Source organism: Bos taurus, chromosome 8, assembly GCF_002263795.3.
Source record: "Bos taurus isolate L1 Dominette 01449 registration number 42190680 breed Hereford chromosome 8, ARS-UCD2.0, whole genome shotgun sequence".
NCBI classification, from domain to species: domain Eukaryota; kingdom Metazoa; phylum Chordata; class Mammalia; order Artiodactyla; family Bovidae; genus Bos; species Bos taurus.
Window position 1 is genome coordinate 90,662,901 of NC_037335.1, and position 15,178 is coordinate 90,678,078.

Below are 15,178 nucleotides of genomic sequence, written 5' to 3' on the forward strand. Positions count from 1 at the left end.
AAAATAAAGTCTGACACTGTTTCCACTGTTTCCCCATCTATTTCCCATGAAGTGATGGGACCAGATGCCATGATCTTCATTTTCTGAATGTTGAGCTTTAAGCCAACTTTTTCACTCTCCACTTTCACTTTCAAGGGAACTGCAAATTAACTGAGATTAACTTTCTGCCATCTTGGTGGAATGGGAGATAGGCATTAGGTCAAGGTATTTGTAACTATTATAAATTTATTTATTTGAACATTTGAGATATAAACTGAGGTACATATTACCTGTACTGGCTATAATTATTATTACTTTCAATATCACAGCCTTCACCTGAGTCCATTCTTTGCTCAACCAAGACAGTCTTTTAAACTAAGGTAAATAAAAACAAATTTTATTGATAATATTATGCCACTTTTTGAGGTAACTGGAGATTCTGACATAGGTTGTGATTTGCTTCATAATAAGGACTTCAGACTTAATCTACAGACTTAATTCAGGTGGTTCAACAGTTTGTTAAAAGGACCCAAGGGCCAGAAGAAAAAGTACAAACTTGACTTCATCATTTCCCATTTCTGTGAGTCAAGTATGTATGCCCAGTGGTGTAAATGAAATACATTTGCATGTTAGGTACCTGACATTGGGCTAAATGAGACCTTGGGCTAAACCAGTAGAAAGCTCACTTATATAACTAAAAACCATCTCTAAGAGCAACTAGCTTTTAAGCTGCCTTTAGATCAAAGTAGGTATTTGGAGAGAAGCTGCTTACAGGTCGCCAGAACACTTTGATGTTGGTCATTTTCTCCTTGAGATTGGAGCTAGCCAGCCTCTGAAACCCCATCCCAGCATCTCTACTGTTTAACTTGCAGGTGAATTTTTCAACTAACCTTGTGAGACCAATAATTCATATGATATGTGTGACATTTATTTTTTACTGTCTTCTAAAAATAAAAGAGGAGTATATTTGCTACCACAATTTCCAAATGGCTGAAAACAAGAAAAAAGTGTATAATCTATTTCTGGTTTTTATTCCATTGTGCTAAAAGCTTCAGAAGAACTGTCTGCCGATCTTTTAAATTGTCTGTATAAAGTATCATTTTGTGTACTCTAGATAGCTTTTTTCGTCCTATTTTTCTTTATAAATCCTCACAAATATTTTGCCTGGAAATGTTTTATACAGTTGTTGTTTTTTTTTTCATCTTGTTATTCTGAGTGTTTCCTACATGCTAAGCAGGGTGCTTTATGCTGACTTCGTAGCAATACTAAGACAGTCTTTTTCTTCCTCAAGGAGCTCAGAAGTTCTCAGGGGACACAAATGGGTACACAGATCATTACAATTCTGTGATATAAGAATTTTGATAAGGACCAGGAGTCAGCACACTTTGTGTGTGGAATGGCTTAATGGGAAAAATCTCAAGCCATCAGTGTTGGTGAGGATGCGTCGTGACAGGCCATGGGAAGAGGCAGGCCTTGGCTGCCTGCACCTATTTGTAACTCTGATGTCCTATCAGCGTTACTCTTCTCTCCCAAAGGGCTACTTTTCTCTCTCACCCATTCCAGTAGGGCTGGTAAAAATGTGTGCAGTGTACCCAGGGCAGAAGTCAGGACTCAGAGGTCCCAGCCTGGGAGAAGACAGGCAGAGTCCCAGACAGTGCCAGGCAGCAGAGTGAGAGAAGTCATTGCCAGAATCAGGGAGATTTCTGAGAATTTAACACAGTGGGGGAAATTACCTTGTTTGTTTTTCACTGCTGTAGCCTCATCAGCAAGAATTGAAAGGCATGTGGATTACCACCTTAAGAGGTTAATGAAGGCATAGCATGCCTAAGGCCCTGGTTCTCCTCACTTCCAGAAAAGACGTCCTGATGACAATATCAAAATGTTTCTGGTGGTAATCAGGGGCTGTTAGGGAATACAAGAAGTAAGGACAGACTCGATGTGTTTCAGACCAGTGGTGCCATGTGGCTGCGACGAGTGACATCGAGTAACCACCGAGAGGCAGAGCTCTTCATCCCAAACCGGAAGTCCCCTGGATCTCACTTCAGGCTCATGTAAGTCCCCAAGGGAAGAGGGGGAATGGGGAGAGGGTCTCTGGGTGACCAATATTAGATTCGCGTGAATCTTAACAGGTGATTCTCTGAGTTGGATATAAATCAAACTTTCTTGGCCTTGGAACTACTGACATTGTGGGTGAGATAATTACTTTTTGCAGGCTTTGCTCTGTGTGTTATAGGACATTGAATAAGACTCAGGTTCTAATAGTATCTTTTCTTCATTTTGTCATATTTATTTAATGATTCTCAACTGAAGAATCCGAGAGATTTTGGGCATTGTCTGGTTACAGCTTTGATTATCACCCTGGCAGAGTGCGTGCTGCTGGCATCCCATGGGTAAAGGTTAGAGGTGTCCCGGGCAAGGGGAAGCAAGGCAGGGATTGAAGTGAGGTCAGAAGGAAACTCAGGAGTTGAAGTGGCTTTGTCTTGGAAAGGAAGGAGGATTACACTCTCTCCTTACCTATCAGAATGTTCCTAAATACCCGGAACATTTGGTGGGCTTCACGACAGGGTAAACCACAGGAACAGCTGACCAGTGAGACTGTGATCAGCTTGGCTCGACTGCAAAGGACCGTGGGGTGCAGAGTGGCAAAGCAGAAAGGGGCAACTCTCATGCTTCTAGGCCATTGTTTTGCTTTGTTTTTCTTTTGGTGGAGCACAATGGACTGTCAATTCTGTTAGGGAAATGTATGTTTTTGCAATATAATTTAATGGTTGCTCTCAAATTTCTATAGCTTTCATTTGAGTAGTTGATGAAACAGACTACCTGCTGGTTACATGTGGCAGGGTTATTTTTCTGCCTGGGGGTAATTTTATTCTTAGGGGAAAAAGATGCTATTTCTGTAAATCTAAAATGTTACATGCATCAGAGAACTCAAGGAAAAAGCTTTTATTCTCTTGAGACAGGCATAGATAGCTACAGTTTCTTCTTCTTGTTTAAAGCCACCCCATAAAGTGCTATCACAAACACACTCCAAGGATGAATTGTTTAGTGCTATAAAGTTTATTTGTGTGCAAATACACACACATATTGCATTTACACTCCACATGTAGTTATGCTGTACTCTCTAAGAGCACTTTAGAAGACTCAACATAGATTTTATTCCATGGAAAATAATAAACGCAGACAAATAAGAAAGCCACATGTTAAAATGTAAATAAATGATGGATGTAAAAATTTTAAATTTTCTACTAAAAGACTGAAATCTAACCATTTGGTCATGGAATACTGATTTCCTACTTGTTCTGTTTTCCCTCTTTAAACCAGATGGTGTTTCTCAAAATTCAGGTTATAAAGGCATAGCACAGCCTGCATTTTTTTCCTATTTATGTTAAGTGGTAAACTTCACATTGGCAAAATGACACCTCTGATGGCCTTCTTACAGGAGAGGCTTCTCACCCAGTATGTGTGACTTTGTGGCCATATTCCCTTGCACAAGGGAATTAGGTCACCTACTTCCAGCTCCACTTGAAATACCTTTTGTTAAAAGTCTTCCTCCCAAGTGAACTCTTTTTTATTTTTCCTTCATATTTTCTACATAGTCTTCCTTTTGAAAGTCCTACAGCTGGAAGTTAGGCTTCTATCAATATCCCAATGGTGGGTGGGGATAGAAGTGAGCTTAGGAGAGTTCAATAGGCCTATAAGACCCAAATTGATCAGCAAAATTCAAAACTAAGACACTGAGTGTTTTTCATGTTCAGAATTGAACCTCACATGGCTACAGAAAATCTACTTTAAGTTCTAGGCCTTGTCTTATTTTCCTTGCTTTATCTCTAGCCCATAGGAGAGTATCAGGCAGAGAGCAGACTTTCACTAAATAATTCTTGAATAAATAGGTGAAGGATCATTCTGCTACCTCCAAGAAACAGGCATTTTCAAAGAAAGAAACATATTCAATTGACTCTAGATGACTGATTTTTGTCAGTTTTGTCCACGTTCCAAAGCAAAACATTCCATCATTTGGCCAAAAAAGAAAACACACACATTCTCTCTCTTACACACACACACACACACACACATATACACACACAATGAGAACAGTACACAGGTATTCAGAACTAATAGCTATAATATAGACGTGTGGGTGATTGTGCTCTCAGTGTTTCAGAGTAGAGCTTATCTAGCTGACGTCTAGAAATTGGAGTACCAAAGCGAGTCACTCAGTCTTCCTGAGGTCACGAGGATTTTTGTTGTCACAGGTTTAGGTAGACATGGTTATGTTCTTGCCTGTTCTATAAAAACAGAAGATGAAACAGTGGAAAATTTGCTACATGTATGTGTGGCTGACCTGGGGTTTGACCTCACTTCAATCGCTAATGTTTCATGTTATAAAATCTCTTATAGGGTAGAGAGTTTTCATGTTGGAAGGCATCTTTTGCAAAGATGAAATCATAACTGCCTGAATTGTAACAGGTGTGAGGATGTATGTAGTCAGTATAGAATTTACAGCCTGAAGTACCCAGCAATGACAGGGTCACAAAAATAAATCCCTTGAATCAGTTCTTGCATGAGTAAATAATTTAACATTCTTTTACTCATTATCAAAACTGTGGGATAAATAATATGAAGACCTGCTCCTTCGGTGGACTGTTCAGTATCTTTTAGGAGAAAAATAAGAAACCAACTACAAAAGTATAATAAGAAAGCCTTATCCCCCAGAGTTGTCAAATAAATACTCTGATTATCTACTCCATTTGTCAGTGGACATTTGAAATAGCCTTGCAAATGATTGGTAGTATTCCATGATATGAAGAAGTTACTGGCAAGCATGAAATTTGTGGATTTAATTTTGATTTCGACTACTAGTTTAAATGCCTGCTTTGAGGTAACCATTGTACCACAATGGATCCTGTAATAATGTACTTGCTAGAGAGCTTGCTTGGCTGTGCAGCTCTGTGGGGAGTCCCTCTGCTTGTCCCCCCACTCAGCAGCAGCTCTGAAGCTGTTTGGAGATTCTCAAAATCTCTTGTAAACTACAACTAAAGTAAGGTCAGTGTTAGAAGTGAGGCAATATAGCCAAATGCATTGCATCAGGGCCTCTTGGGCTATGAGGAACCTTTGTGAGTTGACAAGTTTCAAATGGCAATGAATGTGGCTATTGAACAGTCTGTCTGGTTTATTCCCATTTTATCACCATATCTAAAGTGCTGCCTAGTTTATAGTTGCTACATGTGTTTGTAACACATATGTGTTGAGTAAATGAATTCAGAGCTAAGCAAACTACAAGGAACGTGCAGAAAAGAAGATGACGACTCATCCTTTGCCCAAGTAAGTTTGTTTGTTAAATATTCAATAAAGTTCACAGGTTTCCTTTTTTTTCTGGAGCATCTCACATTTTTAGTATGTATTGTGAATCTTCAGGGAAAGGATTTATTTAGCAAAGCAATTTCCCAAGCTCTTTTTTTTTTTGTTTGCTTTTGAGTGTAAAACCCTTTGTTCTCAAAGTACTAATTAGCTTCTCTCTGCAATACTAATGCATTTATAAATAAGAATGGTATAATAAGCAAAAAAAAGAAAGCTTGAACTGGATTTTGTTTGCTACGTTTAGGAGAACTGTGTGTGGACGTGTGTGCGTGCACACTGGTGCCCTTGCTGGGCCTCCATGACTAGAGAGTACATAACATTCTTGAAATATTTGAAAGTATCTATGACACCTTTACTCTATTCTGATAATTATTGGAGTAATAAATTATTTTATGAGCTCTGAAGTAACTAAGTCCCAATTTAATCTGCTTTACAGTTTCAAAATCAAATTATGTGATCCTGGGATTATATAGGGCTTCCCTGATAGCCCAGTTGGTAAAGAATATGCCTGCAATGCAGGAGACCCTGGTTCGATTCCTGAGTTGGGAAAATCTGCTAGAGAAGGAATAGGCTACCCACTCTAGTATTCTTGGTCTTCCCTTGTGGCTCAGCTGGTAAAGAATCTGCCTGCAATGCAGGAGACCTGGGTTCGATCCCTGGGTTGGTAAGATCCCCCAGAGAAGGGGAAGGCCACCCACTCCAATATTCTGGCCTGGAGAATTCTATGGACTTTATAGTCCACGGGGTGGAGATTATAAATACATGGAGAGGTGGTGGTTCTCATGTATCTGCATCCAAAATACTAGGGGGTTTGTTAACTGTTAACTATCTCTGGGCCCCATTTCCTTCTTCTGAGTTTCTGGAGACAGGGGTAGGGAGGCCTAGGAACCTGCATTTCAAAGGTTCTGAAATGATTCTAAAGTAATTAGGTCAATGGACAGCAGTCTGAGTAATATTCATATAGACAATACCACAATATATCATTATGCTGGTCAGATGTATTGCTTTCCTAATCCAGGGTTTCCCTCTTCTGCCAGTTCATACATTTTAAGCACTTAATGTTGTCTCTGGTTTTGGAACAGATGGTAGGACTTCTACAATTATGATGCAGAGCTTTTTAGCCTTACAGAAAAAGAAAAGTCTAACTCAGACTTTTCTCTGGTATTTATTTTTAGTAGTTATATTTATCTGTAAGATCTTGTTTTTGCTAGGATTGGTCTTAGAGATTGAGTTGAAAGCTATAGGAATGGTGGGGAGGGGAGGAATGCCATCCAAGCAAAGGAGATTTGGCAGATCCCCTTTGAGACTGGACTCCTTAATACTTATTGCATTGACAAAATGGCAGAGTTAAGATAAGATGGTTTCTGTAAAGGCCATAGACCCATACCTGACATATAGTAAGCAGTTAATGTTAGTAGTTATTATCTTGAATGGTGGTGGCTTGCAGCTCCTCCATTATAATATTTGCCACTGTAATTGAATCCAGTGATAATGGTATACTGTCTTTAAAAATAAAACTATACAGTGGTGCTATGGGCTTCCCAGGTAGCATTAGTGGTAAAGAATCTGCCTTCCAATGCAGGAGACACAAGAGACATGGGTTTGATCCCTGGGTCAAGAAGATTCCCTGGAGTAGAAAATGGCGCCCAACTCCAATGTGCTTGCCTGGAAAATTCCATGAGCAGAAAAGCTTGGTGGGCTACAGTGCATGGGTCCACAAAGAGTCGGACATGACTGAGTGACTGAGCATGCACGCACACATATAATCTTGTATGGAGCTCAATAAGTTTGAGATTGAATATTAGCTCCATCCCTCAAATTACAAGTTTTATGAACTTGAACAAGTGATCTAACTCACGGGAACCTGTTTCCTCACCAGTAAATAGGGATAGAGTATCTAAAAATAAGCGATGGCTGTCATTGCCATTAACTTTGAATTACATTAAGCATTTGGCAATTCATTGTCCTCATGAGATCAATTTAAGTGTTCCTGAATTTTTCTAAACCTCATTTCATTACATTGAGCTCATTGAGAAGATTCCTTGACTTTCCCAACAGAAGTGAGAGAACGCCCAGAGCTCAGGGCCAGCTGGATTCCAGGATCCACCCCAGTCAGGGAAGCAGGGAGAACAGCAGGCGACTGTGAAATGTGAATGGAGAGGAACCAGATTCTAATCCAAGGCATGTATGAGTTCAGGTAGAAAGAGAAGGTCCAAAGTGTCAAGACCAAAGTGGGAATGAGGAGAGAAATCGGTACACTGAAGCAAAAGTTTGGAAACAGCCATTAAGCATGGCCGACTGAGTGTGTCTTAGAGGCAAAGACTGGAAGTATCCTCACAGGCAACCCTCTATCTTGGGAGGAGCCTCTCAGGAAGTGCTAGATGCGGCCCTTGGTGGATAAAGAAACTGGTAAGGGAACCATGGCAGTTTGGACAATGCCAAGTAGTATAAAAATTATCATCATATTCTCCATATTATACTGTGAGTTCCTTGAGACCAGGACCTGTGTCTAATCCCATTTCAAATCCCTGAGTTTCTGGAAGTCAGAGAGTAAATGTTTAATATGAATCGGTTCAAACAGATCAAGGGTCAGTTTTAAGTATTCCATTTCCTTCAACATCTAAGCCACTTTTTAAATATCTAGGACTCCTTAAGTTTGATTATGGGTTTTAGAAAAGTTTTTCATATTTTAGTCAGCCCAATATTCTTTGAATAAGAACACAAATTTAAGTACCCAGGATAGTTATTGGGCCAGAATATATTTCCTACTTAGTAAAAAGATCTACGAAAATAAAAAATAGAGAAAGTAATTTTTACCTTTTCAGACAAATTCTGTACTATTAATTTGATGTGAATTGGGTAAAGTTAAAACTTGGCCCAAATAAGGAAGTACAGCTTTGGACTGCAGTGGCCATGTTTGAAGATTTCTTATAAGTCAACAGGTGTGCCATAGAGTGGCATGTATTTGTGATATCCTGATGGAAAATGAGAAAATATATGATACTTAAAAAGAAAGGCAAATATGAGACATTTCTAACAATTTCATCATTGTCTTAATTTTCAAAGAAAGTAATCAGAATAATTTAGGAATATTTACATAAACTTTAAAAGAACTGTATTATATTACAATATCCTTTTTAAACATCAACATATTTTACAACCTGCAATATCTTTAATCAAAGAAGATCTGTTTCATTCTCTTAGTTGGGCTGTTGTTCAGTCGCTCAGTCATGTCCGACTTTGTGACCCCATGGACTGCAGCACTCCAGGCCTCCCTGTCCATCACCAACTCCCAGAGTTTACTCAAACTCATGCCCATTGAGTCGGTGATGCCATCCAACCATCTCATCCTCTGTAGTCCCCTTCTCCTCCCGCCTTCCATCTTTTCCAGCATCAGGGTCTTTTCAAATGGGTCAGTTCTTCCCATCAGGTGGCCAAAGTATTGGAGTTTCAGCTTCAGCATCAGCCCTTCCAATGAATATTCAGAACTGATTTCCCTTAGGATTGACTGGTTGGATCTCCTTGCAGTCCAAGGGACTCTCAAGAGTCTTCTCCAATACCATGGTTCAAAAGCATCAATTCTTTGGCACTCAGCTTTCTTTATGGCCCAACTCTCACATCCATACACAATTACTAGAAAAACCATAGCTTTGATTATATGGACCTTTGTCAGCAAATTGATGTCTCTGCTTTTTAATATGCTGTCTAGGTTTGTCATAGGTTTTCTTCCAAGGAGCAGGTGTCTTTTAATTTCATGGCTGCAGTCACCATCTGCAGTGATTTTGGTGCCCAATAAAAAATAAGCAGCACTTAGATGCAGAGGTTTCACTCTTGATAAAGCAAACACTCAAAGATAGAGTCTGTGATTAGGAGCTGTCCGAGTCTTGATTTTGAAAGTAGGTTGCTCTGGGCCCACCGTGTTGTAACTGAGAACAGAGAGTGTTCTTGGTTTTGTGGTCTGTCCATAGATTGGAAAGAACTCTCACCATGGTAGTTGCCAGAGTAGAGATTGTTAAAGTCGCTGAATATTAAATTCTGATATAGAAAGGATCACATCTTTCTTTTACTCTGTCTTATATTTTTAGCCCTTCTCTGTTTTAGAGTACATCATCACCATTGTCCTTTGTTGGTGGTGGTTCTCAGTCACTGAGTTGTGTCTGACCATTTGTGACACCATGGACTGCAGCATGCTAGCATCACTGTCTGCATTGATTTTGGAGTCCCGAAAAATAAAGTCTGTCACTGTTTCCGTTTTTTCCCCATCTATTTGCCATGAAGTTATGGGACCAGATACCATGATCCTAGTTTTTGAACGTTGAGTATAAAGCCAGATTCTTCACTCTCTTCTTTCACCTTCATCAAAAGGCTCCTTAATTCCTCTTTGCTTTCTGCCATTAGAGTTATATCATCTGCATATCTGAGGTTGTTGATATTTGTTCCAGAAATTTTGATTCCAGCTTGTGATTCATCTAGCCCAGCATTTTGCATGATGTATTCAGCATATAAGTTAAATAAGCAGGGTGACAATATACAGCCTTGATGTACTCCTTTCCCAATTTTGTATGAGTCTGTTGTTCCATGTCCAGTTCTAACTGTTGCTTCTTGACCTGCATACAGGTTTCAAAGGTAAGGTGGTCTGGTAGTCCCATCTGTTTAAGAATTTTCCACAATTTTGTGTGATCCACACACTCAAAGGTTTTAGTGAGGTCAATGAAGCAGAAGTAGATGTTTTTCTGGAATTCCTTTGCTTTCTCTTTGATCCAGTGGATGTTGGTAATTTGATCTGTGGTTCTTCTGCCTTTTCTAAATCCAGCTCGTACATCTGGAAGTTCTCAGTTGATGTACTGCTGAAGCCTATCTTGAAGAATTTTGAGGTTTACCTTGCTAGCATGTGAACTGAGTGCAATTTTATGGTAGTTTGAATATTCTTTGGCTTTGCCCTTCTTTGGGACTGGAATGAAAACTGACCTTTTCCAGTCCTGTGGCCAATGAGTTTTCCAAACTTGCTGGCATATTGAGTGCAGCACTTTAACAGCATCATCTCTTAGATTTAAAACAGCTCAACTGGAATTCCACCACCTCCATCAGGTTTGTTCTTGTAATGCTTCCTAAGGCCTACTTGACTTTGCACTGCAGGATGTCTGACTCTAGGTGAGTGACCACACCATGATGGTTATCTGTGTCATTAAGACTTTTTTTGTATAGTTCTGTATATTCTTGCCACTTCTTCTTAATATCTTCTGCTTCTTTGGGGTCCTTGTCATTTCTGTCCTTCATTGTGCCCATCCTTGCACAAAATGTTCCCTTCAATTTTCTTGAAGAGATCTCTAGTCTTTCCTATTCTATTGTTTTCCCCTGTATTTTTTTTTTTTTTGCATTGTTCACATAAGCAGGCTTTCTTATCTCTCCTTGTTTTCTCTGGAACTCTGCATTCAATTGGGTGTATCTTTCCCTTTCGCCTTTGCCTTTCACTTCTGTTCTTTTCTCAGCTATTTGTAAGGCCTTCTCAAATACCCAGTTTGCCTTCTTGCATTCCTTTTTCTTGGGACTGGTTTTGGTGGTCACCTCCTGTACAGTGTTATGCACCTCCATCCATATTTCTTCAGACACTCTCTACCAGATCTAATCCCTTGAATCTATTTGTTGCCTCTACTGTATAATCATAAGGGATTTGATTTAGGTCATACCTTAATGGCAGTTTTCCCTATCTTCTTCAATTTAAGCCTGAATGTTTCAATAAGGAGCTCATGATCTGAGCTACAGTCAGCTCCAAGTCTTTTTTTTTTTTTTTTTTCTGCTGACTATATAGAGTTTCTCCATTTTTGGTCGCAAAGAATATAATCAATCTGTATTCAGTATTGCCCATCTGGTGATGTCCATGTGTAAAGTTGTCTCTTGTGTTGTTTGAAGAGGATGTACCATTGTCTTTAACTCACTAAAAATAGAACCTGTTGTGTGCTGAATTTCTACAGTAGTTTGCTTTTTTTTGCCATTAACTGTAATAATATATATTTAATAACCACTATCACTTACTGCATATTTGTTCTGTCTCGAACCTGGTGTTAAATGGCACATGTGTATTCACCGTCACAATCACCTCTTCTGTAGTTGTTCTAAATGTAAATGATTACTACCTATGGTGAAACTAAAAGTAGACGTAATCTTTGTTTCTGACTTGGGAAGTTTTCTGTTTTTCCAAAGCCTTTTCCCACTGTTCACTGCCTTATAGTGGTAGTTGCTGAGACCCCTGAAGATGCTGCAGTCAGTTCTCCAAGCCTTTGGTGTTTCTTATCACCTACCGTTTTCCTCCTACTGGGTTTCTCAAGGAACAGAATATCTCTCTGGAGCTTATTCAACTTTGGATCATACTGTTTTTTTTCTCCTTTTAGTGGTATCAGTATAATTTTGTTTCTTGTTTAATGTGACAGTTGGGGAGAAAAATATCATCATCATTTTCAGAATAACCAAATTTCTTTGTCTCTTGTTGTTATTTAGTGGCTAAGTTGTGTCTTGCTGTTTTACGACCCCATGGACTCTCCAAGCTCCTCTCTGTCCATGGGATATCCCAGGCAAGAATACTGGAATGGGTTGCTATTTACTTTTCCAGGGGATCTTCCCAACCCAGGAATTGAACCCAGGCCTTCTCCATTGGTAGGCAGGTTGTTTACCACTGAGCCACCAGAAAAGCCCTGTTTATCTCCATAAGCAGGTTATTTTGTCTTTACATGAATGTCAACTTTTCATCTAGTTATTAGATAAGAATATTAATAGTTCTGGGCAAGTACAAAACTAATTGAACTTCCATGAATATGATTGAATTTAAAGTTTGACTTGTGTTTTGTGTCAGGCAGGTATGTTGGTGACAGTGTTCCTGCTGCCATCAGAGTATAGCTGAGCACTGGGCTCTTGGGCTTCAGTTCCTTTTCTTCTACCACTCCAAGTTTTAGCATTTAATACTTATGAAGTGCTTTAAAGTCACAGAATACCCTGACATCACCACGACTTTATCAGGAGACTGTCTTTATGAATGAAGGAGGAGAGCCACATGTCCAAGGGAGCACTGATGCCTTCAGATTCAGAAGCAGTGAACGCAGCACCAGGAACAGTTTGTCCAGTTCCTCACTCTGGCTGAGGGGGCAGGTGACCAGGCATCTCTGGGAAGCTGCCTTTGAACAGTGAGATACAGATGTCACACTCTGTCTGCAGACCTCAGCTGCCTTTGGAATGCATTGTGACTTTTAACACAAATGAGCACTTTTCAGTGTGGCAGTGCTCGTGCAACTGAGCTGAGCTATAGAAACATACAAGGTGACTGGCCTTAGACTGTGATGATCACGTCTTCCAATCAGCCTCAATAATCTTTGTTTCAATTTTAGACAGCCTCCCTTGATCCCTTCTTGCCCAGGATAGATGGCACCTCTGGTTTCTCTTCAGCAGGCAGTGCTTCAGGTCCTAGAAAATGAATCCACATATTATTATATATATACATACCACTATATATGTGGTACATATGTAAATGCATTGAAAAATGCCTGGAATTATATCCAAGGAGCTCTTAAGAGATTCACACATATATACATATAGCTTCCCTGGTGGCTCAGACAGTAAAGAATCTGCCTGCAATGAGGGAGACCCAGGTTTGATCCCTGGGTGAGGAAGATCCCCTGGAGAAAGGAATGGCAATCCACTCCAGTATTCTTGCCTGGGGAATTCCATGGACAGAGGAGCTTGGCAGGCTACAGTCCATATATAACCACACTCATATTATCTTTGTATAATTGAACCATGAAATGCACACTCCTTTTAATACCCTACAAGAAAACACAGTTAACTAGTGCTTACTCTGGGAAGAATGTAAACCCTGTAAATCCTGTATGTCTCGTTAGCATCCCACAATCACAAATGCCCATTTCTACAACCTTCCAACGTTCTTTCATGGAAAAAGAGAATGTAAAGGTGATAGAACGGTGAGACAAGAGCAAAAGGTTTAAGTCTTTAAGAAATGGTCCTTGAGATTTTTAAAACTGTGAGACTAAGTATAGTATTATTTAGTCAGAAACTAAAATTTTACAAATCATTTAATGATACACAATAAATCAATTGTGTCCTTGTAATGGAACCAAGTAGCTTGGGGCCAAAAGTATGGAGAATATTCATGAATACATTTTCAAATCTTTTGAATTATATGAATATATTATCCACTTTTAATTACAATAAGAAATTAAGAATCTTTCCAAAATCTTTTCTGCCAATTATTTTACATTCCCCTGCCAAATAATTAGTGTGTGATGTGCTGTGGGGTGGGGCCTCCAAAACTGAGATTCAGTGTCAGAACAAAAATTTTAAAATAGTCCTGTTACTATTTCCATGGAATTTTTGAGGATGCCCCATACTATTTTATAAAATATAAGAGTAAAGGACTCAGTAAAAAGAAGAAAACTTGTGAAAGATTGTCCAAGAGTTCTCTCCTCTGGTCCTAGATTTTTCTTTTTTCACATCCAGTTTTAGCCAACCTTTGAAATGGGTTCAGTTTCAGTTCAGTTGCTCAGTTGCTCAGTCTTGTCTGACTCTTTGCCACCCCATGTGACTACAGCACACCAGGCTTCCCTGTCCATCACCAACTCCTGCACATTGCTCAAACTCATGTCCATTGAGTTGGTGATGCTGTCAAACCATCTCATCCTCTGTCATCCCTCCTCCTCCTGCCTCAGTCTTTCCCAGCATCAGGGTCTTTTCCAAATGAGTCAGTTCTTTGCATTAGGTGGCCAAAGTATTGGAGTTTCAGCTTCAGCATCAGTCCTTCCAATGAATATTCAGGACTGATTTCCTTTAGGATGGACTGGTTTGATGTCCCTGCAGTCCAAGGGACTCAAGAGTCTTCTCCAACACCGTAGTTCAAAAGTGATCAATTCTTTGGCGCTCAGCTTTCTTTACAGTCCAACTCTCACATCCATACATGACGACTGGAAAAACCATAGCTTTGACTAGACGGACCTTTGTCGAAAAAGTAATGTCTCTGCTTTTCAGCTGTCTAGGATTGTCATAGTTTTTTTCCAAGGAGCAAGTGTCTTTTCATTTCATGGCTGCAGTCACCATCTGCAGTGATTTTGGAGCCTCCAAAACTAAAGTCTCTCACTGTTTCCATTGTTTCCCCATCTATTTGTCATGAAATGATGGGACCAGATGCCGTGATCTTAGTTTTCTGAATGTTGAGTTTTAAGCCTACTTTTTTACTCTCTTCTTTCACTTTCATCAAGAGGTTCTTCAGTTCTTCACTTTCTGGCCTAAGTGTGGTATCATCTGCATATCTGAGGTTATTGATATTTCTCCCAGAAATCTTGATTCCAACTTGTGCTTCATCCAGCCCAGCATTTCTCATGATGTACTATGCATATAAGCTAAATAAGCATGGTGACAATATACAGCCTTGATGTACTCCTTTCTGGATTTGGAACCAGTCTGTTGTTCCATGTCCAGTTCTAACTCTTGCTTCTTGACCTGCATACAGATTTCTTTGGAGGCAGGTACGGTGGTCTGGGTTAAATGGGTTTTTTCTATGCTAGTTAAACTGTTTATATTTATGGAAAAAGGTGTTCTTCAATCCATTTTAAAGGCTAACTCTGACATCAAAACATGATGAAGACAGCATAAAAAAGGAAAAATGCCTGCCAATTCCCCCCTTTATTTGAACAGCAGAAGCTTTTCATAGCTTTAGTGTCTTACTCTATGCTTGCCCACTGTCAGGAATGAAATTCAGGAAGATCTATCAGAGATGCTGTGTGTTCCTGTCTACAGCTTTTACAGATGAAACTTTAGATGCAGAAGAAACTTTAGAAGCCAC

General features: G+C 39.6%; 1 protein-coding gene across 3 annotated transcripts in view; it reads left to right on the forward strand.

Moving 5' to 3' along the window:
* Window positions 1-15,178, forward strand: part of PLPPR1 (phospholipid phosphatase related 1) — a 601,803-nt gene that overhangs the window by 219,839 nt on the left and 366,786 nt on the right. For all 3 annotated transcript variants that reach the window (XM_059889070.1, XM_059889072.1, XM_059889071.1), the window contains one exon: window positions 1,927-2,030. The gene's annotated coding sequence lies outside the window, so the exon portion shown is untranslated. The remainder of the gene's footprint in view (window positions 1-1,926; window positions 2,031-15,178) is intronic.